This window comes from Limulus polyphemus, unplaced genomic scaffold (assembly GCF_000517525.1).
Source record: "Limulus polyphemus unplaced genomic scaffold, Limulus_polyphemus-2.1.2 Scaffold221, whole genome shotgun sequence".
Taxonomy (NCBI): domain Eukaryota; kingdom Metazoa; phylum Arthropoda; class Merostomata; order Xiphosura; family Limulidae; genus Limulus; species Limulus polyphemus.
Window position 1 is genome coordinate 727,494 of NW_013665831.1, and position 12,354 is coordinate 739,847.

Below are 12,354 nucleotides of genomic sequence, written 5' to 3' on the forward strand. Positions count from 1 at the left end.
GGTGGAATGCGGATTCGAACCCACGACCCTCAGATTGTGAGTCGAGCGCCTTATCCACCTGGCCATGCCGGGCACGTATAAAGATGTTAGAATCATTCACGTATGGTTTGAAAGGAGATAAATAGGAAAACTAAACACTATTTCCATGGGGAAAACTTTTGTTTGTTACTCGCAGATAGATTCTTCACCAATGTTTATTCAGCGACAGGGAAAGTAGTGTAAAAATACTTTTCATTTACTTTTTCTATCTCAGGCCTCTGTGGAATTTGAGAAGAAGGATTTAGATTTTTTTGTTGTTGTTTTAGTGAGAAGCTACAGAATGTGCTATCAACGCTCTGTCCACCGCGGAGAATCAAACCCTAGATTTAACGTTGTAAGTTCGTAAACGTACCACCAAACAACCGAGAATAAAACAATGCTGCGGAAAACAGTTTCGAAATTTTGCTTCGTTTGTTTCATTCTTCTACCATTTCTACAATATAGTAGATGAAAGAAAAAACATATATAAATAATACCTTTCATATACCGTCCCAAATGTTCTTTTTAGAAGTATTGAAGATTAAAATTGTTTAGTATAAAAGCTTTTATTTTGTTGTAGGTAAAGGCTCATATATTTACTTAAAATATTTTATGATAAGCAAAAAACATATATTCTCACTCCCTAAACAAAACTGTGGACAAAACTTTTATGAGTGTTCATATATTCACCCTGTGTTCATGAGTGCTTCTTATCAACAAACACTGAGCATGGGTTCACAGGTGCTTCTTGTAGGTACATGTCAAAGGAACGCTTATAAAAATAACCACAACTTAACTTATCTTCACAAATTTGAAATAATAATTTTCATTTTTCTACATTTTTATTTTATCTTAAAGTGGTTTGAGAAAGAATTAAACCGTCAACTGAACTGTTTGAGAGGTAGTAATGAACAAGTCTTAACATAGTTGTAAAAAAAAAATGTTTAACTTTTTACTGTCGAAATGAACATGTGTAATTTTATTTTTATGAATAACTTCTGTAATTCTTCAGTTATTTATCTTATATAAATGAAAATGAACAAGATAGTCTTGTGAGACCTTGGCATCGAAGTATGTCCCTTAAAATGTGATTTTGAATTAAAACTTGTAGAAACTTTCTGTTACTTATAGATTATATTCCGTTAACAAAGTAGGTAGTACTTATGTAATCATGATGTTTAGTACCTCGAAATAAGTGTAAAACATGAAAGTTGCGTAGTTATCTTAAGTCGTGATCTTTGGGGTTTATAGGGATTCAGAACGTGTTCCATTATGAAATTTAACGATTTGTTGACCCCATTTGAGATACAGGAAAACAGTAAAATAATGAATACATTTTCTTATCCGTGTACAGGGAAATGACCTGAATATTTAGCATGATTACATTCAAGTATACTTAAGATAAAACATCTAATCTAGGAAAAACTCGAAATATATGCATAAGTCAAATTGCATGATTAATATACTAGTTTGACTTTTACGTAAAATAAGTCTCCTCATTCCGTTATAAACTGTTTGTTTGTACTAGCCATTAACCTCAGGCTAATACAATATTGCATTAGATTTTATGTTTATTCTTGTTGGATTTATTATCCTACAGTTTGATTAATTTCATATATAATTTCATTCTGAATAGGGCTAAAATTTACGAATAATAAGTCATTTTTTGCCTTTATTAATTTCATTATAAGGGAGTGGCAAGTTAAATGTTACAGTGTTAAAGCTTTTCAATAACATTAATGATAATTATTTTCTTAAATACAATCAAAATTTGACATCTGTATAATATAAAAAGTTCAAGGGAAATTTATACAATTGTTTTCTTAGGAAGAAAAAATATCTAAAAATTAACATCCACGTTTGTATATTAGAAATGTCTAATTTTAAACTATATTAACGCATCGAATACAATTGTTTGTTTGTTTTTGAATTTCGCGCAAAGCTACACGAGGGCTATCTGCGCTAGCCGTCCCTAATTTAGCAGTGTAAGACTAGAGGGAAGGCAGCTAGTAATCACCACCCACCGCCAATTCTTGGGCTACTCTTTTACCAAGGAATAGTGGGATTGACCGTCACATTATAACGCCCCCACGGCTGAAAGAGCGAGCATATTTGGTGGGACGGGGATTCGAACCCACGACCCTCAGATTGCAAGTCGAGCGCCTTATCCACTTGGCCATGCCGGGCCAAGCATCGAATACAATAAAGATCCGTTGATACCAGTCAAATCATTCTTTATTAACAGTAAAATGTGTGAACAACTATAATTAAAGATTTTATTATTAACTAGAATTATAGTACAATTCGAGTGTCAAAAATCGATAATTATGTATATTAAAATAAAAAAAAAAGTTTCTTGATATCAAAATTTATTCGCAAACATGATTATATAGACATAATGCAAATATTATTTAGAACAAAAATATGTACATACAAATTTCTGCATCATTGTCCTCAGCCTTCAAGTGGTAAATATTGCCAGAAATCATTTATTTGCTAGAAAACAGTAACGGTAGTTCCAATTTGTAGCGTGAGCTCGATACTGTTTACAATGACTTTCTGTGAATATTTATTCATTTAACGCAAAAATGTAATTTTTGCGAGTTTACTTTGCTCCACCCTCACAAGTTGCATGTCAACCTTGGTGACATGGAAGGCAGACCCTTAGGAGAGCTCTGCCCTCCCCCAGCAGTAACCCTCCCATCTGAAATATTCTTTTACGAGTAATAAATTCTTCTTACATTGTGTCTCCCACCGACATGAAAGTGTTATTTACGTAATCTGTTCGGTTTTTGGTTTGAGTCAGTAAGTCGTACGAAATTATATAATGAAATATATTATAAAATAAAATAAACTTTTAAAGTCTTGTTAGTTAACGTACATGTGAGTATTGGGATCAAAGTGTGCATGCCACGACTTTTTACAGAGTGCCACTCCCCATGATATCATGTATTTGTTATAAGAGTTATCAATTATTTTACTCTGCATCACAGATTTTGCCGCAGTTAGAGGTAGAAGAGAATAAATACTAGATACAATATACTGGGATACTAAAAAACCTGAAGATATGTATTTAAACGGTATAATCAACAAAAGTGCTTTCATTTTCACACAAACATCACCATTTACTCCAACTTGTTAGAGTCTGGGTTAGACTGATGTCGGCAAATCACAAACATATCTTGAGTACAAATACTTTTGTAATCCCACTAATTCTTGTGTGCAGCAGATTTGTACGTTCCACTAAAAGCTAGCACATTTCGTACAGATACACGCAGTGAATTCGGAATTATAGTCAACATGTCTTTTCCAATACGGATTCGGTGGACTGAACCCGAACACGGTCGGTTGAAATCGAATTTTTGGTATTTACCAAAATTTTTAGACACAATGGAAGAAAAAAACCATTTAAAGCTTAGCGATCAAATTTTCTTTAACTTGTGATAGTTACATTTATATGCTAGTATAAATCATGATAACCAAGCTTTCCTTGATTTTATATCAAATTCATAAAGTTACGGTGAGAAAAAACGCTATATATTTCAATGAGGTTGACTTTGAAACAACATATCATTATCTATACATAGATATTGTGACGATAAACAATGTGATATTGTGATATTTCTATTTAGAAAATAGAACTATTAAATGAATTTTCTGATATATAAAAGCTGGTACAGGATGAGCTTTTTATCGATATGATACTTTAAAATTACTTAAATTTGCAATAAAATACAATACATTTGATTTTCGATATAGATCTAAATCGGATTGCATTGGTATATTTTAATATATATAATACAATATATAATCACCATTGAAGTGAACGTTTTTACCGAATAACATGATACGGCAGTAATAAATATTCAAAGTAATTATGAAAAATATAACAGAGTAGATACTTGTACGCATTATGTTTGTCTAAATCTCCTTTCAGTTTTAAATAACTAACGAAAGGAGCTTCAGAGGAAAATATCCAAGTAGGTCAGCCATCTTGACTTTATTTAAAAAAGTCAGTCTTATTTGTAAATGTATGAATTGTTGTTGTTTTTGTATGTTATATATCACTTATCTTACAAAGTTTGGACTTCCAATAAAACAATATTCCCCCATCCAATAGATATGTTTACAATATCGTTATTTGCTATGGGAGGTTCATAGGATGAACATACTACATAGTAATGAGTTTTCAAGACATATTGCCCCTACATGATTTATTCTGTAACTTTTATCTATTTATTTATTCATTGCTTGATATGCGTTATTTAGATTACGTCTGATGGGAGGGAAATCCTCAACACTTTCGGGAGTAATTACCGCAGGCTACTTTTGACAAATGTTATAATTCGTTGTTCATTCATCATAATTAATATTTCAAATTGTACTTTTGATGTAGACCCAGAAAGCTGGCTCTTTTCCTTTCACATAACACACATGTATGCATGTACATGACCGTATGTTTGAATTTCGTGTTCGCCCAAAGACGCATATATGTTTCTACAAATATTTAGGTATATATTAATCACGATACAAATTTCTTATACCGTTATTTCTTATTGACTTAACTGTTACATATAGCACACATAAAGGACCGACAGAAAAACAATCAAATATCATAGAAAATATAATCTTAAAAAGAATCTTCTGTAATAAATAGAACCAATCAATCGACAGGTTGTTTTGTTTGCCATAAACAAAATCCTATAATCAAAGGGATTGGACTTAAAATCTAGTTAATCTATGGAATAACATTTAACCAGAAGTAAAATGTTCTCATTATTGTTATTATGGAAATTCAAGACATAAAACAATTTGTCTCAAAAACACAGTACACTGAATACTTGAATTACTTTCATGTATGTTATTTTGTAACTTCAATACTTGAATTACTTTCATGTATGTTATTTTGTAACTTCAATACTTGGATTACTTTCATGTACGTTATCTAAGGTTTTACTTCCAGATCATAGAGGTTTTTTATTTAAATGTTTCATCTCAAGTTGTTTGTTCTAATTACCTTTTTTTCTTTTTCTATTTCTTACATTTAGTTAGTGAACAATACTCGTCTTACTAATTTAGGGTCTATTGTTCCACTCTCCATTTAGTACTCTGGTTTGTACTTCTCTATCATGTATGTGCGATATTTTGACAATTTTATTTTTATATATGAGTCTACAACTGTCTTTAAAACATATATATCGCATCTAACCAAGGTTCTTGAAGATATGGCTCGTTAATGCGCGACGAAGAACATGGCTTACCATTCACTTGTTTCACCTTTGGTTCTAGATTTGTTGATTAGAAGAAAACCTCTACCACAGACAGCCTCTAAAGAAAGAAAGATACATTTGAGACTTTACTCATCACTTTAACCTCTTTTCTTCTCTAAATTGCATTTAGAAGCGTCACGCGCTCAAAAAGATGTAGTAAAAGATATAAAACTTTCCGTTCATCAGCTTAATAAATGTCAATCAAGTTATTTCCTTATATTTATTTTGGCCTTTTTCTCTTAAAAAATAAATTAGCAAATGGATATATTTAGACTCTTACTACGTTGTTATGCAATTTTAATCATTTTAAATTAAAGAAAAAAATCGCAGCTCGTGTCTGCATAACTAATAAGTGGACGCCAAAATCTTGAAAGAGAAAATATTACTAATTAAGATAAGTACTTACGGAACATTTCATAGTTTCACAGCTGTAGTTGCTATTGGGCTAAACTTTCTGAACTTCCCAATGGATCGTGTAGGATATAATATTCTGCTGTAGAGCTTAGAACGATGTGAACTGAGACACAAACCACTTCAATCTAGAAACAAACTCTCAAGCCCGATTTGTCCCTGAACACATTACTTGCCACTTGCGCCCTCTATACCTTTAGTAAATGTACTTTTAACCTTATATAGAGTTTCACATTATTTTTGTCTGTCTTTGTTGTTTTCATACCTTCACACAAAACAAAAAGGTATTAAATTTAAAACTTAGTTCTTAGCTTTAAAACTTCTTTGTATATGGTTGAGGCTCCTTCGAGCATGAGTAATACGTTCCTTGTTAAAATTACTTACATGTATAATATTAGAAGATAGCTTTTTAAAGCTTTAAGAAACAATTAATAAAACTTATGGTTTACTATTTTTCCATAGGATTGTTATTTGGCTATTACTGGTCTTTAAACAGTTAAAGTTCTTTACATGGTTTTAGTAATTTAGAAAACTTGAAATGAAACCAGTAAAACGCAGTCACTTTATGAAATCAGTAAAACGCCGTCACTTTATGAAATCAGTAAAACGCAGTCACTTTATGAAATAATCCTTCTAGTCATAACTTGAAAGAAATATAGTGCTTACTAGAACTTCTAGCACCTAATTTGGTTTCTGGTAGACGAAGTCTGAATGACAAGGAATTTGAGGGTTTTTTTTTTCTTTCAGATGTCGCATGAATACAGAATCAAAAGCCGTATGACCAATCTAAGTTATTAACAAACACGTGATGCAAAGAATTGAGTAAACCATTCTTCGAAAAGAAACCAGATATAATTTTTCTCTTCAACCTAAAATCGACATGCACGTGACCTTTTAACTAAATGAAAATGCGGAATATTTATGAATATGATCATTTTATTAACATCAATACGGCTTTTCAGTAAGTTGAGTATATTTTATATACCTAACAACATGGTATTTCTAATATTTGGATTTGAATAACATGAATAAAATAAATCTAGCTGGACGTCATACTAAATTCTTGTTATAATTCAAAAAAAAAAAAGAGAAAGAACGCAATGAAAATATCTTCAAAATTAATAGCTCTGAAATTCACATCTGATAGAGCTAAGTAATTTTTTGAGATGTTTTCATGAGCATTATTTCTATCAGAAATAATTTCTATCTATTATAGCAGATCATCTCATTTGGTTGAAGTAGAATTTCAACAATTTCCATGAAAACATGAAAAAGCTGTTATTATCCAGATCAAAATGTTATACCTTTGATTATCGTACTTTTCTTTCTTTAATAATTTTATAAATTTCGTTTCCATTAAAAGATAACCTATGATATTAAATGAGGCTCTTTTATTCTAAAATTAATTTACGGATGATTATTCTTATTCCACTTATTCAAGTGTTCCTTAAATTACAACGGTAAGAACTTTCGTCATGTTCAAAATTAATATGTTTTATCCAAAGAGTGTCACCCCTGTTAGATCAGCGGTAAATTTACACTACACTAAATTCAGGGTTCGATTTTCTCGCGGTGGACAAAGTTCAGATAGCCCATTGTATAGATTTGCACTAAAAAACAACAACAAGAAACTAAAGATCATTTTCGAGTGCATTCTTACATGAAGCGTTGCAGCTTCGCGTTTTTTTCTCCTATTCAGGTTGACAATGGAATGAATTATAAGTGTTTTCGTTAACTTACCTTTACACTTTTGAGGTTGGCACAATACCGATTTTTAGTGAAGAAGTAACTTCCAAACATGAATCTCCAAATATTATAAAGAAAATTCCAAACTGTATCCCTTTGCATGTTAATCAAAGTTCTTTTTAAAAGATCTAGAAAGCTGCTCACTCTCAAAATTTTCAAAGGATTTGATTAATGGTACAAAGCTTTCGAAGAAAAGTAAAAATTGTTATTGTACAAAGTTGCTGAGGTAACTTTCAAAAGTCGTGTTTAAACGTAAGAGAAAATGCAACTAATATCTTAACAGTTCTGAAACCAAGAATTTGTTTACACATACACTCATCGGATTTGAGATCATTAACTGAAATTGTTCAGTTACAAAGTATGCTTATGTTTTAGAAAACAGCAGATTGTGAAATAAATCTGAAATTATCAAAGTACTTTCTCTAGGAACTGAACAAGTATCAGCGACCTGAAAACAAGTTTTAAAACTATCTTCACAAGAAAAGTATTACGTTAACCATTCAGACTGAAACTTTACCTAGTTTCGAGATATCTATATTCTCAGTAATTACTCATTATTACTACACCTGATATCTCATTTTAATCATATATATATATATATGTATACATATAGTAATTTTCAGAAGGTTACTGATAATTTATTTTACTAATAAAGGAAATTCATTAAACAGTTGATTGAATTACTGCTGCTCTACTTGCATAAGCAGCGATTGATCTTTAAGTATGTGGTATCATTGATCATGTATTCAAGTATGTGGTATTATTGATCATGTCTTCAAGTATGTGGTATCATTGATCATGTCTTCAAGTATGTAGTATCATTGATCATGTCTTCAAGTATGTAGTATTATTGATCATGTCTTCAAGTACGTGGTATTATTGATCATGTCTTCAAGTATGTAGTATCATTGATCATGTCTTCAAGTATGTGGTATTATTGATCACGTCTTCAAGTATGTGGTATTATTGAATCGCTTGTTTTTAGTGACGTTTATAAAAAACTATGTCAGCTGATAAATTATGCTTATTGGTATTACAGTATTACTTTATTCGCTCATGAGGACCCCTGGTTGTGTTCTGTAGTACATTTGTTGCATTAATAGAAGACATTAATACTATATTTTTGTCTTTTTGCATCTCACCTTAAAGTAACACCGTTTTAATGCATTTGGTGGTTCAAGCTTTCTTATGCTCAATAGTTTTGATAATTTTTTAATCTCCTCATAAAATGTACGGCTCTTAACTGTTAATCACTCTTTCAATTAATAATGTGTTTATATATTATTTTAGCTTTTCCAAGATGAAACAAGAGAGATGAACAAACTGACACATGTGGGCAGTATTCACATCAAATAAGTTTATATATAGTTTACTTTCCTTCAGTAAAATTGGTTCTCTAGGTAAGTTTATTTGCTGCTTTATTTAAGAATATTATTTTTAATTAGGTTTGTACCTAGACCGTGACTTCAACGTTCCTGTAATCTGCTATTCGCGTGTCCATAAACTTTTAACTCCTACTTCGCAAATTGCAAACGTATATTTTATAAGGATTTTTTTTTCATTATAACAAGTTCCGAACGACTTATTCTATACTCGTAATAATAACCCTCTTAACATATAGTATTAAGAATTAAACAACCATAACTCTATATTTGAAAACGAAATTAAAGATTCAACCAAATCGTTTTTACGCTTTGAAAACCATCGGTTAAAAAATCAATTCTATAGCTAGAAAGTATTCTTTTCCATTTACGACATAAAAGCATGTAAAACCTTTCTCGGAGGTTTCAAATGAATTTAACGCGTTTCAGTTTCGTTTAATGAACCAATTAAAGACCTTGAAACTTTCTAACTACACTAAAGATCATTATTTTACTGGGAAATCTTCTCCCTGAACTTTCGGAACACTAACGAACAACTCCCGGTGACTCAGCGGTAAGTACGAGGGCTTATAACGCTTAAAATCGAGTTTTGCGATGTGTGTACAGCCCATATAACCGTTTTTGTAACTTGGTGCTTAATAACAAACAAAGAAAACTCCCGGAAAAATTTTGGAAGTGAAACACATAATCCTAAACTGTAACAAGTCATTTTCGTCAGATAAACCTTCTCTATCATATATAACCGATTGTGTAGCTTTGTGCTTAATAATAAACAAATGTAACTTTCTAAACAATGTTGGAAGTAAATCACAATTTGTTTTTTCATTTATCATTCATTTCTTACATTGTTGTTGTTTTTTTCAAATAATGATATAACTCCTTCTATCTGATTAGAAGGTTGATGTATTTGCTGCAATCTAGGTTATATCATAGCAATTAAAAACACTGGTTTATTATATAGATTCAACATTGAAATTGAAACGTCTTACTAGGCTTATGTCTGCGGACTTACATAGCTAGAATTCGGGTTTCGATACCCGTGCTGGGCAAAGCACAGATAGCCCATTGTATAGCTTTGTGCTTAATTACAAACAAACAAACTTACTAAGCTCTAATTCAGTTTAATAGTAGTGTGAACAGTTATATTATAGTATTCGTCAACACACACATATATAGTGCACATTTTTATCTTCCTTTTATCTCACAACGGATCCTTTACTACTTATATTGTATTTAAGCTTCAGCATTTATCATAAGCTCTTCGGAAATGTCTTACTATTACATGATCGGAGTTTGAAAACAGATAACTCCAAACATTTTTTAGGATCAGAAGTTTCAAGCCCGCGATATGTGCTGCTGAATTATCATCACATTTACAGTTGTAGGTACGTATTACAATTAAGTAAGTCCTGCTATTCTGTTTAATTACCCTCCCTCCGGTAAGCATCTAAAAATTAAGGACTGTTGCGTCTGTGCCTTGAGGTCACTGACCTAACCCTTTACATCATGTGTCGCGTAGGGTACTCTTCAGGATATTTGTAAGACAGTATAATGATAGTCATCAAGAGACACCAAAACCATAATTACTTTCGAGTTTGAAATGCACATTAACTTGCTCCCAAACTAGCCACGAAGACAGAGTTTTATTATAGTTTGTTGTTTCACATAAAAATACATAATGGGCTATGTGTACTGTGCCTATTGCAGGGGTTGAAGTTTTTTGTAGGGTTATACTACTAAGACACGCGAGTCCTCGATTGTTATTCATTCTCAGCTCTATTACCTAAACTTGTCTGTTTCTATGACAATATTATTGTAGTTAGAATATATTGAGAAACAATGGAACTACTGCAACTGAATGAAGCTAATTAAATTATCAGAATTACCCATTATCCATCAACTAAAAGATCTTCCAAATAAGCTTCTTAATCCAACAACCTGTTTTAAGATTCATTGATTTTATGCTTGTAGATAAATGCTTTATTTGCCAAGTCATGTAGCATTAAGTGCAAGACTCATATATTCAAGAAAGGAATAAAAGGTTCTATGGTAAGTCGAATAAGTGATAAAAACACTATTTCGTTCAGTAGGAGTGATAAAAACACGGCTTTCACATACACAGCTTACTTTACCAAGCGCACAAACACACGCAAATAGAGACAGAAAAAAACCTAGCTTCAGTGACAAACAAAATTACCCCCAGCATACTCACCATATTGAAAGGTGTTTGGACCCTCGTGCATTACAATCCATGTCGCTAGGCTCAGTTATGTTCTGTCTGATAACCTTTCATTTTGTAAATAGCCCAACAACATAGTTTTCATTGCAAAAGGTTCCATCATAAGACTGTCATGATCAAAGCCCACAACTCTTCCTTTCAAGCATTTTCATAATCCTTCCAGTGAACGAGGATGACAAATTCCCAGTGCTCATTTCAATAGCCTAATTGCACAGAAATATATAGGCATTGCATCTGGCAACTTGATCATTATGTGTCTCTATGGAATAGCATGAGTACCTGTTTAATTCTCCAGCTGCTTGAGGTATGTGACACTTAAATGGATTTGTCGTGGAAACAATTTGTGTACACGTGATATGTGTCATTTTTCAAGATGGCGGTCCTTCTTTATTATGTTGCATACCAATACCTAGGACAGGAAGATGGCTTTTTCCACTGACTTTTGTATTAGTGTATTCTCAGCTGATACAAGATGTGGCTCTTTGTATACCACGGCTTTGGTGCGGCTTCTTGTAGGATTCTTTCTGGATAATCCAGATTCCCCAAGTTGATTTACATTCCCTTGTTTCCAATGCCACTAAGTACAAAAGACATGCCCATCCTGGGAATTCTCTATCCTAGATCTGAATGCATCTTTATGATCTGAGTGTTTGAGTATTTTGAGAGTTGAAACAAACTGTCATATACTCTTCCCAAAAGCAATGAATTTTTGGTTGTATCACAAAATATAAATGTAGTTCTGATACATAACGTTCCATCGCGATTATATATATCGGCTGTGTCTATTACATTACTTATTGCTCTGAATATTCAAAATCATTTTAATATACCTTACTAAAACCCTCAGTATACCTTTGTGGGTGTAACGGTTTAGGACACCTTTTGGTAATATGCTTCAGATCCGCTTTCTAAATAACTACATTCATCATTTTATCATAAGACAGGTGGGGAAGATTGGGTCGAAAATGGCTCTTATTTAAAAGAGCTGGTGTTGAAGATTTTAAATTACTTTGGGCTTTATAACTATCTAATTTTCATTTAAAAGAGAATAATCTAAGTGAGAAAACGGGATAATCAGAATTACACATGACTTTAGTCTGAGTGTGACTAAGGGGTTAGCGTGCCAAATGCTGGGTCACTGATGTGTGTAGCATTCGCATTCAATTACAGTAAAAAAAATCAAGCTTTTGGGGCCGTGGGTACATTATAAAAGTGATGGCCAAATCCAACTATTTTATTAGACAAGGGTAGCCCAGGATTTGGTGAGAGTTGCTGCTTACTAGTTGCT

At 32.1% G+C, this 12,354-nt stretch overlaps 1 protein-coding gene across 1 annotated transcript in view; it reads right to left on the reverse strand.

Annotated features, from left to right (window-relative positions):
* Positions 1–5,712, reverse strand: part of LOC106478530 (gonadotropin-releasing hormone II receptor-like) — a 70,905-nt gene extending 65,193 nt beyond the window's left edge. The window contains exons 1-2 of the mRNA XM_022382153.1: positions 5,695–5,712; positions 5,280–5,346 (exon numbers count right to left, since the gene is read on the reverse strand). The gene's annotated coding sequence lies outside the window, so the exon portion shown is untranslated. The remainder of the gene's footprint in view (positions 1–5,279; positions 5,347–5,694) is intronic.
* Positions 5,713–12,354: the final 6,642 nt, after the last annotated feature.